This window comes from Artemia franciscana, chromosome 9, assembly GCF_032884065.1.
Source record: "Artemia franciscana chromosome 9, ASM3288406v1, whole genome shotgun sequence".
Classification (NCBI taxonomy): Eukaryota; Metazoa; Arthropoda; class Branchiopoda; order Anostraca; family Artemiidae; genus Artemia; species Artemia franciscana.
Window position 1 is genome coordinate 18,479,992 of NC_088871.1, and position 12,134 is coordinate 18,492,125.

A 12,134-nucleotide genomic window follows, 5' to 3' on the forward strand; every position below is an offset into this window, starting at 1 on the left:
GCCTTTTCAATTTAAAAGATTGCAATTCCCAATTCGATTAGCATTTGCAATCACCATTAACAAAGCTCAAGGTCAATCATTAAAAAAATGTGGTATTGATCTTAATACTGATTGTTTTTCCCATGGACAATTGTACGTTGCATGTTCGAGGGTCGGTAAACCTGACAATCTATTTATATGCAGCGAGAATTGGACAGCGAAGAATGTTGTATATTCGCAAGTTTTACGCAGTTAATTTGTATTTCGGAACCAAATGAAGCGGTTAATTATCCATCTGAATTTTTAAATTCCATAGATCCTTCAGGGTTTCCACCACACGTGCTACAACTAAAAATAGGCGTACCAATAATACTTTTAAGAAATATCAACCCACCAAAGCTTTGCAATGGCACGCGACTTGCCGTAAAAAAAAAACAATGGAAAACCTAATAGAGGCCGCAATCTTGACAGGGCCTTATGAGGGTGAGGCTGTTCTTATTCCTCGCATTCCCATGATTCCAACGGATCTGCTTTTTCAAGTTAAAAGATTGCAACACAGACAATGGGACAGCGAAGAGTGTTGTATATTCACAAGTTTTAAGTAGTTAATTTGTATTGTATCTATCTATCTATCTATCTATATAAAAACGAGTTGTGTGTATGCATGTTTGTTTGTTTGTAAAAAGAGCGTTTGCATATGACGTCATTATTAGTACATACGGCTTTGTATATGGACAGACAATGGGAAAGCCAAGAATGTTGTATATTCGCAATTTTTACGTAGTTTGAAACACATATATAAATCTATCTATATTCACAGGTGGGACACAGGGACACAACTACAATGGCGCGTAACTAATATGGCGCGTAACGACTTACGCGCGCGGGGGGCTTGGGGGGGGCGCGAAGCGCCCCACCAACTAGGTGTTGGAGTGGCGCGAAGCGCCACCCCAACAGCTAGTATAAAAATAAGTTGTCTGTCTGTCTGTGGATCTGTGGATCTGTGGATCAGGTGACGTCATGTTTCGGCTGACGTCATGAAATTAGTTGCCGTCATTTTTGCTTTGAAGGTGACGTCATTCAAGTTATATAAGACATATGTTCGCGTAGAAATCTATTAATGTTTAAGTTTACAATGACTGATGAAGATGCTCAAAGAGTCTATGCCAAAAAACTTGCTGCTGACTACCAGAGCAACGCGAAAGCAGACTTGCTGCTAAAAGAGAAAGTGAAAAAAGAAGGCGTGCCGAGGAATCAAAAGACCAGCAGGGAAACAGGCTTGAGGCTGCATGCCGAGGAACTACCAGAGCAACGCAGAAGCAGACTTGCTGCTAAAAGAGAAAGTGAAAAAAGAAGGCGTGCCGAGGAATCAAAAGACCAGCAGGGAAACAGGCTTGAGGCTGATGGAGAAAGAAAGAACAGAAAGCATGCCGAGGAACTACCAGAGCAACGCAGAAGCAGACTTGCTGCTAAAAGAGAATGTGAAAAAAGAAGGCGTGCCGAGGAATTACAAGAACAGCAAGAAATCAGGCTTGCTGCTGATAGAGAAAGTAAGAAAAGAAAGCCTGCCGAGGAATCACAAGAACAGCAAGAAATCAGGCTTGCTGCTGATAGAGAAAGTAAGAAAAGAAAGCGTGCCGAGGAATTACAAGAACAGCAAGAAATCAGGCTTGCTGCTGATAGAGAAAGTAAGAAAAGAAAGCGTGCCGAGGAATCAGAGCAATCTGAAAGTTATCGCCTGGCATTCAGGTACAACCCAGTCGATGATTATAGCTTGAGTAGATGTGTTCAAATCGGGACAATGTCTTGCGCCTCAGGAAAAGTTAAAGTTCCTCTATTGGCTGCACCACCAGAGCCATTGAAGACTTTCCTTACTGGAACTACGTCAGAATCTAAGCGTTTTTTGTCAAAAATCAGACAATACAACTCATGTTTCCAAATGACGTCGTTTGGAGCCCAAATCGAAAATCCAGATCAATTTATGTCTACTTTCAAAGTAAAAGGGCAAATTTATCATAAAGAAGGGTCCCTTCTACCATTCTCAGGCGAGAATCATAAATTTTTACAATTGTACTTCATCAGTGATAGAAATTCTGAATTGAATGCACGTTGCGAAATTTCTCCCAACGTTGAAAGGACAATCGTTTCCCAATTGCAACATCTTTTCCACGAAAATAATAATTTAGTGCGTCTGTTCAAAACAGCCATCGATTTGATGCCTACTGATACTCATAAAATTGTTATTTCCGCTGACAAAACGCCTCCTGGCCAACATGTGCGTAGATACAATGCTCCGACTATCGACGAAGTGGCAATCGTTATGGTCGGTGATCAGTTTTTACCTCGAGATATTATTCTACATAAGCGAAACGCTCAGTTGTTAAGAATTGCTGAAACTCATCGATGCTACGATGCCCTACAATATCCTATCATTTTTTGGGATGGAGCCGACGGCTATCACTTTAATATTAAATTGATGAATCCAGCCACTAACAAAGAAATGAATAAGAAATGCAGTGCAATGCATTATTATTCCTATAGACTAATGATTCGGCAGGATGAAGAAAATTATATTTTAAAATGCCGTGAATTGTTTCACCAATTTGTCGTGGATATGTATGCTAAAATTGAATCAGAACGTTTGCTATATATCCGCCTGAATCAGACCAAGCTCCGCTCTGAACAATACATTCATTTGCGAGATGCAGTTATAAATGACGACTTGCCGTAAAAAAAAAACAATGGAAAACCTAATAGATGCCACAATCTTGACAGGGCCTTATGAGGGTGAGGCTGTTCTTATTCCTCGCATTCCCATGATTCCAACGGATCTGCTTTTTCAATTTAAAAGATTGCAATTCCCAATTCGATTAGCATTTGCAACCACCATCAACAAAGCTCAAGGGCAATCACTAGAAAAATGCGGTATAGATCTTAATACAGATTGCTTTACCAATGTACAATTGTATGTTGCATCTTTGAGGGTCGGTAAACCTGACAATCTATTTATACGCACAGACAATGGGACAGCGAAGACTGTTGTATATTCACAAGTTTTACGTAGTTAATTTGTATTGTATCTATCTATCTATCTATCTATATAAAAACGAGTTGTGTGTATGCATGTTTGTTTGTTTGTAAAAAGAGCGTTTGCATATGACGTCATTATTAGTACATACGGCTTTGTATATGGACAGACAATGGGAAAGCCAAGAATGTTGTATATTCGCAATTTTTACGTAGTTTGAAACACATATATAAATCTATCTATATTCACAGGTGGGACACAGGGACACAACTACAATGGCGCGTAACTAATATGGCGCGTAACGACTTACGCGCGCGGGGGGGCTTGGGGGGGCGCGAAGCGCCCCACCAACTAGGTGTTGGGGTGGCGCGAAGCGCCACCCCAACAGCTAGTATATATATATATATATATATATATATATATATATATATATATATATATATATATATATATATATATCACAGGTGGGACACAGGGACACAACTACAATGGTGCGTAACGACTTACGCGCGCGGGGGGGGGCTTGGGGGGATGTGCGAAGCGTCCCCACCAAACGCGCGCGGGGGGCCTTGGGGGGGCTCGAAGCGCCCCCACCAACTAGGTGTTGGGGTGGCGCGAAACGCCACCCCAACTGCTAGTATGTATATATAAATTTAGTGTCTGTCCGTCCGTCTGTCTGTCACTAAGTAGGACGTCAATATATAAAAAAAATAACTAAAAAAACTTAAAAGAATTAAAATCTATCTTCTATGAAAAAAAACTGAAAAAAGAAAAAAAACTAAAAGAAAATTAAAAGAATGAAAAAAAATTAAAAAAACTAAAAAGAAAAAAATCAACTAAAAAACCGAAAAAGAAAACAATAAAAAAAGAAAAAAAAATAAAAGAAAAGAAGAAATTAAAAAAGAAAAAACTAAAAAAGAAAAAAACAAAAAAAAACTAAAAATAAGGAAAAACTAAAAAAAATAAACAATTAAAAAGGAAAAACTAAAAAAGAAAAAACCAAAAAAAATAGAAAACTAAAAAAAGACAAAAAGACAAAACTAAAAAAAAAAGAAAAAAAAGAAAAAATTGAAAAAAGAAAGACTAAAAGAGAAAAAAAATAAAAGAAAAAACTAAAAAAAGATTAAATGAAAATAAAATAGGTAAAAAACTAAAAAGAAAAAAAGAAAAAAAATGAAAAAAATGAAAAACCTAAATTAGGTAAAAAACTAAAAAAATAAAAAACTGAAAAAAGAAAAGAAAAAAGAAAAAACTAAAAAAGAGAAAAAAACTAAAAAAGAACTACATGACGTCATATTCAAAATAAAAAAGGGAAAAACTGAAAAAAAGATAAAAAGCTATAAATGAAGTCATGTTCACAACGCGAAACTAGGCTTGCGGCTGATAGAAATAGTAAGAAAAGAAGGTGTGTCGCTGTATTACAAAAGCAATGCGTGTATTATTATCCTACAATGTCACCAAAAAGGGAACACTAGAAGGAAACACCAGAGCAACGCAAAACCAGGCTTGCGGCTCAAAGAGAAAGGGCCAGATTAGGAATGTCCAATTTATGTCATCAATTCGACCCAAAAATGACATAGCGTTGGCCCTTGCGTTATCCGCAATAGCCAAAACGTTGCTGCTTGGTGAAAGAACTGCTCATTCCGCTTTGAAATTGCTTCTGAATATGCAGTCTACAGAAACTCCCATGTGCAACACTTCCAAATCATCTGGGATGGGTAAAGTATTGCAGCTATGCAAACTTATTGTTTGGGACGAGTGCACAATGGCACACAAAAAATCGCTCGAGGCTCTTGACCGATCATTCAAGATTTGCAAGGAAATTTCAAACTCTTTGGCAGCACATTAATATTGCTTGCAGGAGATTTCAGGCAAACATTACCTGTTATTCCTAGATCAACACCTGCAGACGAAATAAATGCCTGCCTTAAAAATTCTAATTTATGGGTACACGAAAAGACATTAAAATTAACTATAAATATGCGTGTCCGATTGCAAAACGATCACTCTGCCGAAACATTTTCAAATCAATTGCTGGCAATTGGAAACGGAAAGCTCCCAGTTGACTCAATTTTAGGACGCATACAAGTGCCTGCTGAATTCTGTAATTTAGTGACGTCAAAAAATGGTTTGGTTGAAAAGGTATTTCCGAATATTCTAACCAATTATAAAAAAAAGTGAACGAGCTATTCTTGCAGTCAAGAACAAAGATGTCCACGAAATCAACAATATTATTCTGACCAAGATTCGAGACCAGGCAGTCATTTACAAGTCAGTCGACACAGTTCTGGAATCAAATGAAGCGGTTAACTATCCATCAGAGTTTTTAAATTTGAAGGAGACTAGGGTAAAAATGTTGTTTCTGATGAATAGTTTTTTTTTATAACTAAAGGTTTAATTCTTTTTTAACAAAGCTTGTATACTTGTCTTCTTTAAAACTTCTATTATTTGCAACCTTTTTAAATTTTCTTCCAAGTGGAAGGGAATTAGACCTAAGCTGTATTGAATAAGTGAGAAATTTAGCTGGCAAACTCAGCTAAAGGTAGAACTCTTTCCCATGAACTATCTTGAAAACCCTGTAAAATTTTAACGTTTCCAAGTTCTTTACCTCCTCACTCCATTTCTGGATCATTTGATTTTCTTGCATGTTTCTATCTCATTTTCCGAGTCTGAATTTAAATCCATTTGTCCTCTACCTTTCCTAACAAAAGAAAACTCTTTTTTTAATCTAAAATGTTTTTTATTCTAAATAACCATGTTTATTTTTTCTCGCAAAAGCAATTCTTCATAAGCTGCCTTGAGCAGCTTGTGTATGACTAACATACTATATTCATAAATTTGTGGGTAATTTTACTCGATATCTTTGGGCTAAACTCAAAGTTATACAAATATATACTTTTTGTAACCCTATCTCTTATCATGGGCAGTGCAATAGCGCTGCCTAAGTAAAGAGCGATATGGGAAGAATTTTTTTTTTAAGACCAGAGTATTTCTTATAAAAGAAGTTGTCGCAGAAACTTCACAAGCAGCTCACTCGATTGGAAATTGCAAGGGCTAGTGCTCTTTTTAAAAGCCAAAGTGACTGGAGGGCAACCAGCACCCCCACCCATCATTTTCCCAAATACATACAATTAAAATTTTGAGATAGCCATTTTGTTCAACGTAAAGGTCCGGGAATTATTTCTTTGAGGATGACAGCCTCCTCCCACAGCCCTTAAGGCAAAGGCAGTAAGTTATGCCCATAAGGCATATCAGGGTTTTTTTTTATAGAAAAAGCGGTCGTATAAAATTCGGAGGGGGCACATTGGACTGGTAGTCAGAATCTCTAGTGCCTTTTTTGAAGTCCAGATGATTGGAGGGCAGCTAGCATCCTCCCTCTAGACCACGGCAACTCGTATAGTTGTCGTAGAAACTTCGGAAGGAGCTTATTCGATTGGAAATTGAAATACCTAGTGCCCTTTTAATATTCGAAAGTGATTACAGGGCAACTAGCCCCCCTTCCCCCAATTTCCACCATTTTCCCATATACAACTTTTCAGATTGTTATTTTCTTCAGCGCTGTTGAAAGGTCCTGTAATTGTGTATTTGAAGATTACAATCTCCCACAGCCCTCAAGGCAAGGGTTGCAAGTTATGCCTCCGGGGTTTATAAGGTTTATTCGGAAATGGATGTTGTATAAACTTTGAAGAAGGCTCATTGGATTAGAAAATACAAGTCCTAGTGCCCTTTTTAAGAGTCAAAATGATCGGAAGGCAGCTAGCCACCCCCCCTTACGGTCTATTTTTGTGAGATCCATTTGATGGAGATTTTGAGCTAGATGTTTGTTCAAAAACAGTCCAGCGATGACCAAACAAAGCCTTTGGGGTTGACACAATCCCCTGGAATCTGGGGCCAAGGTTTGTAAGTCATAACCCAGCGACATATATGCTTTTTATGAAAGGGATGGTTGTATTAACTTCAGATGAGGCTAATTTGATTGGATATTTAAAGTTCTAGATCTCTTTTAAGAGTTAAAATTAATGGAGATCAACTATCCCCCCCCCCCTTCCCTGACATTCTCTTTTCTCAAAAAGTATCCGATGAAAATTTTGAGATATTGAGTTTGTTCACAATAGTCCAAAGAGTATATAACAATGCCTTCAAGGTGGACACAAGTCTCCAGAGCCCATATGGAAAGGGTTGTAAGCTATGCCCCGGGAAAATAAAGTTTTTATGGAACAAATTGTCCTATAAACTTGGGATAAGATGCATTTCATTTGATTGGAAGTCGGAAAATCTAGTGCCCTTTTTAGAGCCAAAAGTAAATGAAGGGCAACCAGTCCCTCTCTAGAAGTCTATCATTCCCCAAAACACAACCAATCAAAATTTCAAGAGAACTAGTATGTTGAGCATTGTTGAAAGTCCAGTAGTTATATCTTTTGGGATGTCAACCTCCCTACAATCCTCAGGTTAAGGGCTATAAGTTAGGCAATCCGTTCATTGCTTAAATACAGTATATGTTACTTGGGAATATATGTACGTTTGAACTTTATCATAGGCAGCGCAATGGCACTGCCTGAGTAAAGAGCGATGTGGGCACAATGCATTATTTATTGTCATTTCTTTATACCATGGCACTTTTTATTTAAGGAGTTATCGTAGAAATTTCAAAAGGGGCTCAAGCCCTTTTTCATAGTCGAAATTGATTGGAGGGCATCCAGCTCCCTCGCCATGCCAATCTTATCCCCAAATGCATCCAATAAGATTTCGAGATACGCGTTTTGTTCAGCGTAGATGAAAGGTCCTGTAATTATGTCTTTGATGAATACAAACCCCAGCCCTTAGGGCAAAGGTTGTAAGTAATTCCCCGGGAACATATAAGGTTTCTATGGAAAAAGTTGTTGTCTAAACTTTAGAGAGGGCTCATTAGACTGGAGATCTGAAGTTCTAGTTGGCTTTTTAATAGTCGAAAGCTATTGGAGTGCGGCCAACCCCCCCCCCCCCGAGCCCACCATTTCCCCATGTGCACCAAATCAAAGTTTTGAGATCGACATTTTGATCAGTGTATTTAAAAGGTCCTGTAATTATATCTTTGAGTATTACATACCCCCCCACAACCCTTGGAGAAAGCATTTTATATTATGCCCCGGGGCATATAAGGCTCTCATGGAAAGGGTGGTCGCATAAAATTTGGATTGGGCTCATTGGATTGGAAATCAGAAGTTCCAGTAACATTTTTAATAGTCGAAAGTGATTGTAGGGCAACCAGTGCCCCCCCATACATCATTTCCACGAGTGCATCCAATCAAAATTTTGAGATATCTTTTTTGTTCCGCTAAGTTTAAAGGTCCAGTAATTATTTGTTTACTTATTATTTACTAACAGTAAAATCGTTAGTAAATGACTTCAGTGATAAATTTCCTACCTTGGAATATAAATGGCTCTTTCGCGAATAAACTACCAGAGCTAACCACGCTACTTGCGAAGTATAATGTTATGTGTGTACAAGAGCATTTTTTGACAAAGTATAGCACAAATACAATGAAATTAGATTGTGCAACTTCTTACTGCGTTCCCGCAAAAAGACTTAACACCAGAGGAAGGCCTTCCGGAGACTTAGGCATCCTTGTTTCGTCGTCATTTAGGTCTAGTCTGTTTGAGCCAAGTGATCATCATTTAGCCATTCGAGTTGAGAGTTGTGTCTTTATATATGTTTATATTTACCAACAAATTATAACATTGATGAATCTGAGCGTCTATTTGCCCTGTCATGTGATAAATTAGGATCCTGTTTAGAAAAAATAAAGCGTTTAGGGCCTGTGCGGCTGTAGGGGATTTTAATTGAGATTTTAAGTGAAGTAGGCTCTAAACTATCTATGAGAACTAGTCTGATTAAGACCTTTTTGGTGTTTTTTTTTTGTTTTGTTGATAAAAAATCAGTTTTTATTTATATTCACACATCCTCCCATACATCGAACCCAGATCATGTCGTAGCTTCCTCTGATCTTGTTTTTAACGGGGTGAAAGTCCTGTGAGAATTCCAGCTTTGAGACTATCTTCCAATAGCTTCTTCTTTCCAAATAGAGAAGTTGGCTTCTCATCCCATCCATTGTAATATCTAAGTTTCTCCATTTGTCCGCAAAAGGTCAAAAATTAATTTGGAATTATTTACACTTTTGTCAGATTTTATTCTGGACAAGATCCGTATTCCCTTCCACTTTTTACATAAATCACTTCAACTTCCTGGCATTGAAGTACACCTATGTTTGGATGTTTATTCTGTGGATATTTGTCATGCTCTTTGTTTTGCTGAAGATCAAGCAGTTCCTCTTCGTAGAACTCTTAAGGATAGTTCCTGTTTGGTCTTCAAATCCTGAACTTGTTTCCTCTTGCCACCCTGCAAAATATTGGTTTTTGCTATGGAAAGACTGTGGTCTTCCAAAAAATGTTTGCGGTTTTGTACAAAAAGAATGTTTTCAAAAGCCCTCGCAATTTATAAGAAAATCTCATAAATAATAATTCTACTAGGGCAAGTTTAGAACGGAATTATCTTTTCAGAATTGTTTCACAAACGCTTGTCAATGCTTTTTCTGCTTATGCCTCTGATATTTCAGATGGTGAATGGTATTCGTACTATGAATCCGAAGTTTCTTCACCGGATCCTGAGCTTGAGCAACTCTACCAAGTGAAGCTCGAAGAAATGTTGGCTGCTTCTCAGCATACCCATTTTGTCGTTGCTACTAAATTTGCTGAAAAAGTTATTTAATAACTAAAGCAGAAATCCTCTAGTGGTATTGATCATGTTAGGCTATGCATCTAAAACATGGTCTCCCTCTTCTTGTCCGGTATATCACATTTTTAATGCAAATGATTTTGCTGAATACAAGGTTCCAACCACATTTTGTATCGGTGATCTTACACCCATTCCTAGAAAAGGGAGGGCAGACCCTCAATGTTCCTCTTTTCAACCAATTACTGTTGCAACCTCACCTTTGTAAACTTTTTGAACTTCGCTTTACAAACGATCATGAAAAGACATGTTATATTCCACAACATCAGTTCTGGTTCAAACGAGGAACAGGATGTGAAGATGCACTCACAGTCGTCGCAAACGTTCTAATTGATGCAGAATTTGTGGAGGAAGGTATTGTTCTTGCTAGTCATGACATCAAACGTGCCTTTGACTGGTTAATACACCTGTCAATGCTTCTGAAAGCTGCCAAGCGAGGATTAGGTCCTGCAATTATTCTCACATTTCGGAACACCTATTCTTGACTGCGTATTCGACTAAAATTACCGCCTGATAAGAATATGCCTCCAGTTGCTCAAACAAAGCTTATTCCAGTTTTAAAATGTGCACATCAAGAAACAGTTTCTTCACTTGGTCTATTTAGTAACTATGGCCTACGGCTCTTGCACCCTGCAACGAGTCAGTGATGTTTTTTTTATCCTCCAAGCAGAATACCTTAAGCTTGATCAACATTTCAATTCTGTCAAGTCGCAAATGGTACTTTTTAACTGGAAGAGCGATCCACTAAATTCAGCCAAACTTAGGAATTCTTCGGTTCAACCTGTCGATCACCTCGTGTATCTTGGTTTCCCTATAGGTTCATCTATACGCCACACTCGGCACCTCCTTATTGCACATTTAACCCGCCGCATTTCCGCCTCTTATGCCTCAATAATCTCTTGCAAGTTCATATTCAACCGGCATTTGCTAGCTAGCCTTTTCAATACAAAACCTCTCCCTCACATTTTGCATGTTTCACCCTTTTGAAAACTGTTAACTAATACATACCGAACAAAATTATGTTCACTCTTCCTCCTTTTTGAAAAATGTTTGCTCCGCCTTCCACCCTGGCAAAGCAACACAAAAATTGTCCGTCGTTTTAAAACTGCCGACCCGAATATTGCAGTAGTTAAGTAGTAGCTAAACATAATAAAAAAGTGAATATGACTGCCCAGGAGTGGTATTCTGTATCATTTTAGTAGTCTGGTCCTTGTTTTTTCTGAATTGCTTATTTTATTTTGTTCTATTTTTACTTATGTTATTGTTGTTTCTTTGGTTTCCTTTTCTCGCTCTCTCTCTCTCTCTCTCTCTTTTTGCTCCTTATGTCGTGCAGTAATTTTTAAATCTGTTACTAATTATTGGTTTATTTTTATCCGTAAATGTCGTTGCTATGACAAGAGTTAGTTCTGTAATCGGTTTCTTCTTCTTCTTGTGCTTTTCATTTGTTTGTTTTTTGTGTGTTTTCTTCCACTACTGCATCTTATCATGTTATGTAAATGATGAGTGTTCAATAAATAAATAAATACATCCTATGACAGCCCTCGCATCTGGTTTTTTGAGATGACAACTAAATCAATAACATTTTTTAGTTTTTAAGCAGTTGTTCATTAATTATATGAAATTTCTGTTGTTTTTTGGGACTTAGAATTAGAATTATTTTGGGACGCTTAAAATTTTTTGGTATGTTTCCGATGCGTTGATGCGTTATCTGGTATTGCGCAATTATCATGCTGTCAGTGATGCAACACAATACATCATGTGACAGCTGTCATATCTATTTTTTTAGCCACAGATACTGTGGTAGCCCATGCTGCGATGTATTATTGGAGTTGCTAAAACCTTTTTGGTATCATCCCAAGAATATGCATCTTGGTTTCCGAGAATTTCATGGCATGTTTCCGAGAATTTCAAGAATGATGCGTTTATATGGTATTGCGCAGTCATTTATTTTGTCGGTAAAACAATACAATACGACATGTGACAGACCTCACATCTCGTCATTTGAGATAACAAGTGAGTCAACAACATTTATAGCTTCTAAGCAGTTTTCCATTGACTTTATGAAATTTACGGGGTTTTTTGGGACTTAGAATTATTTTTTTTGGGCTCTTAGGCCCCCATGTGTGCTGTTTTGGGATAACAACTGAGTCAACAACATTATTTTAGCTTCGAAGCACTTTTCCATTGATTTTATGAAATTTATAGCTTTTTGGGACTTATAATTATTATTTTTTGGACTTTTTTTTTCTCAAGATCAGAATGATTACGCAATACCAGATAACGCATCATTTTTGGGATTTTCGGAAACGTACCAAGAAATTCTAAGTGAAAAAAATAAAATAATTCTAGGTCTTAAAA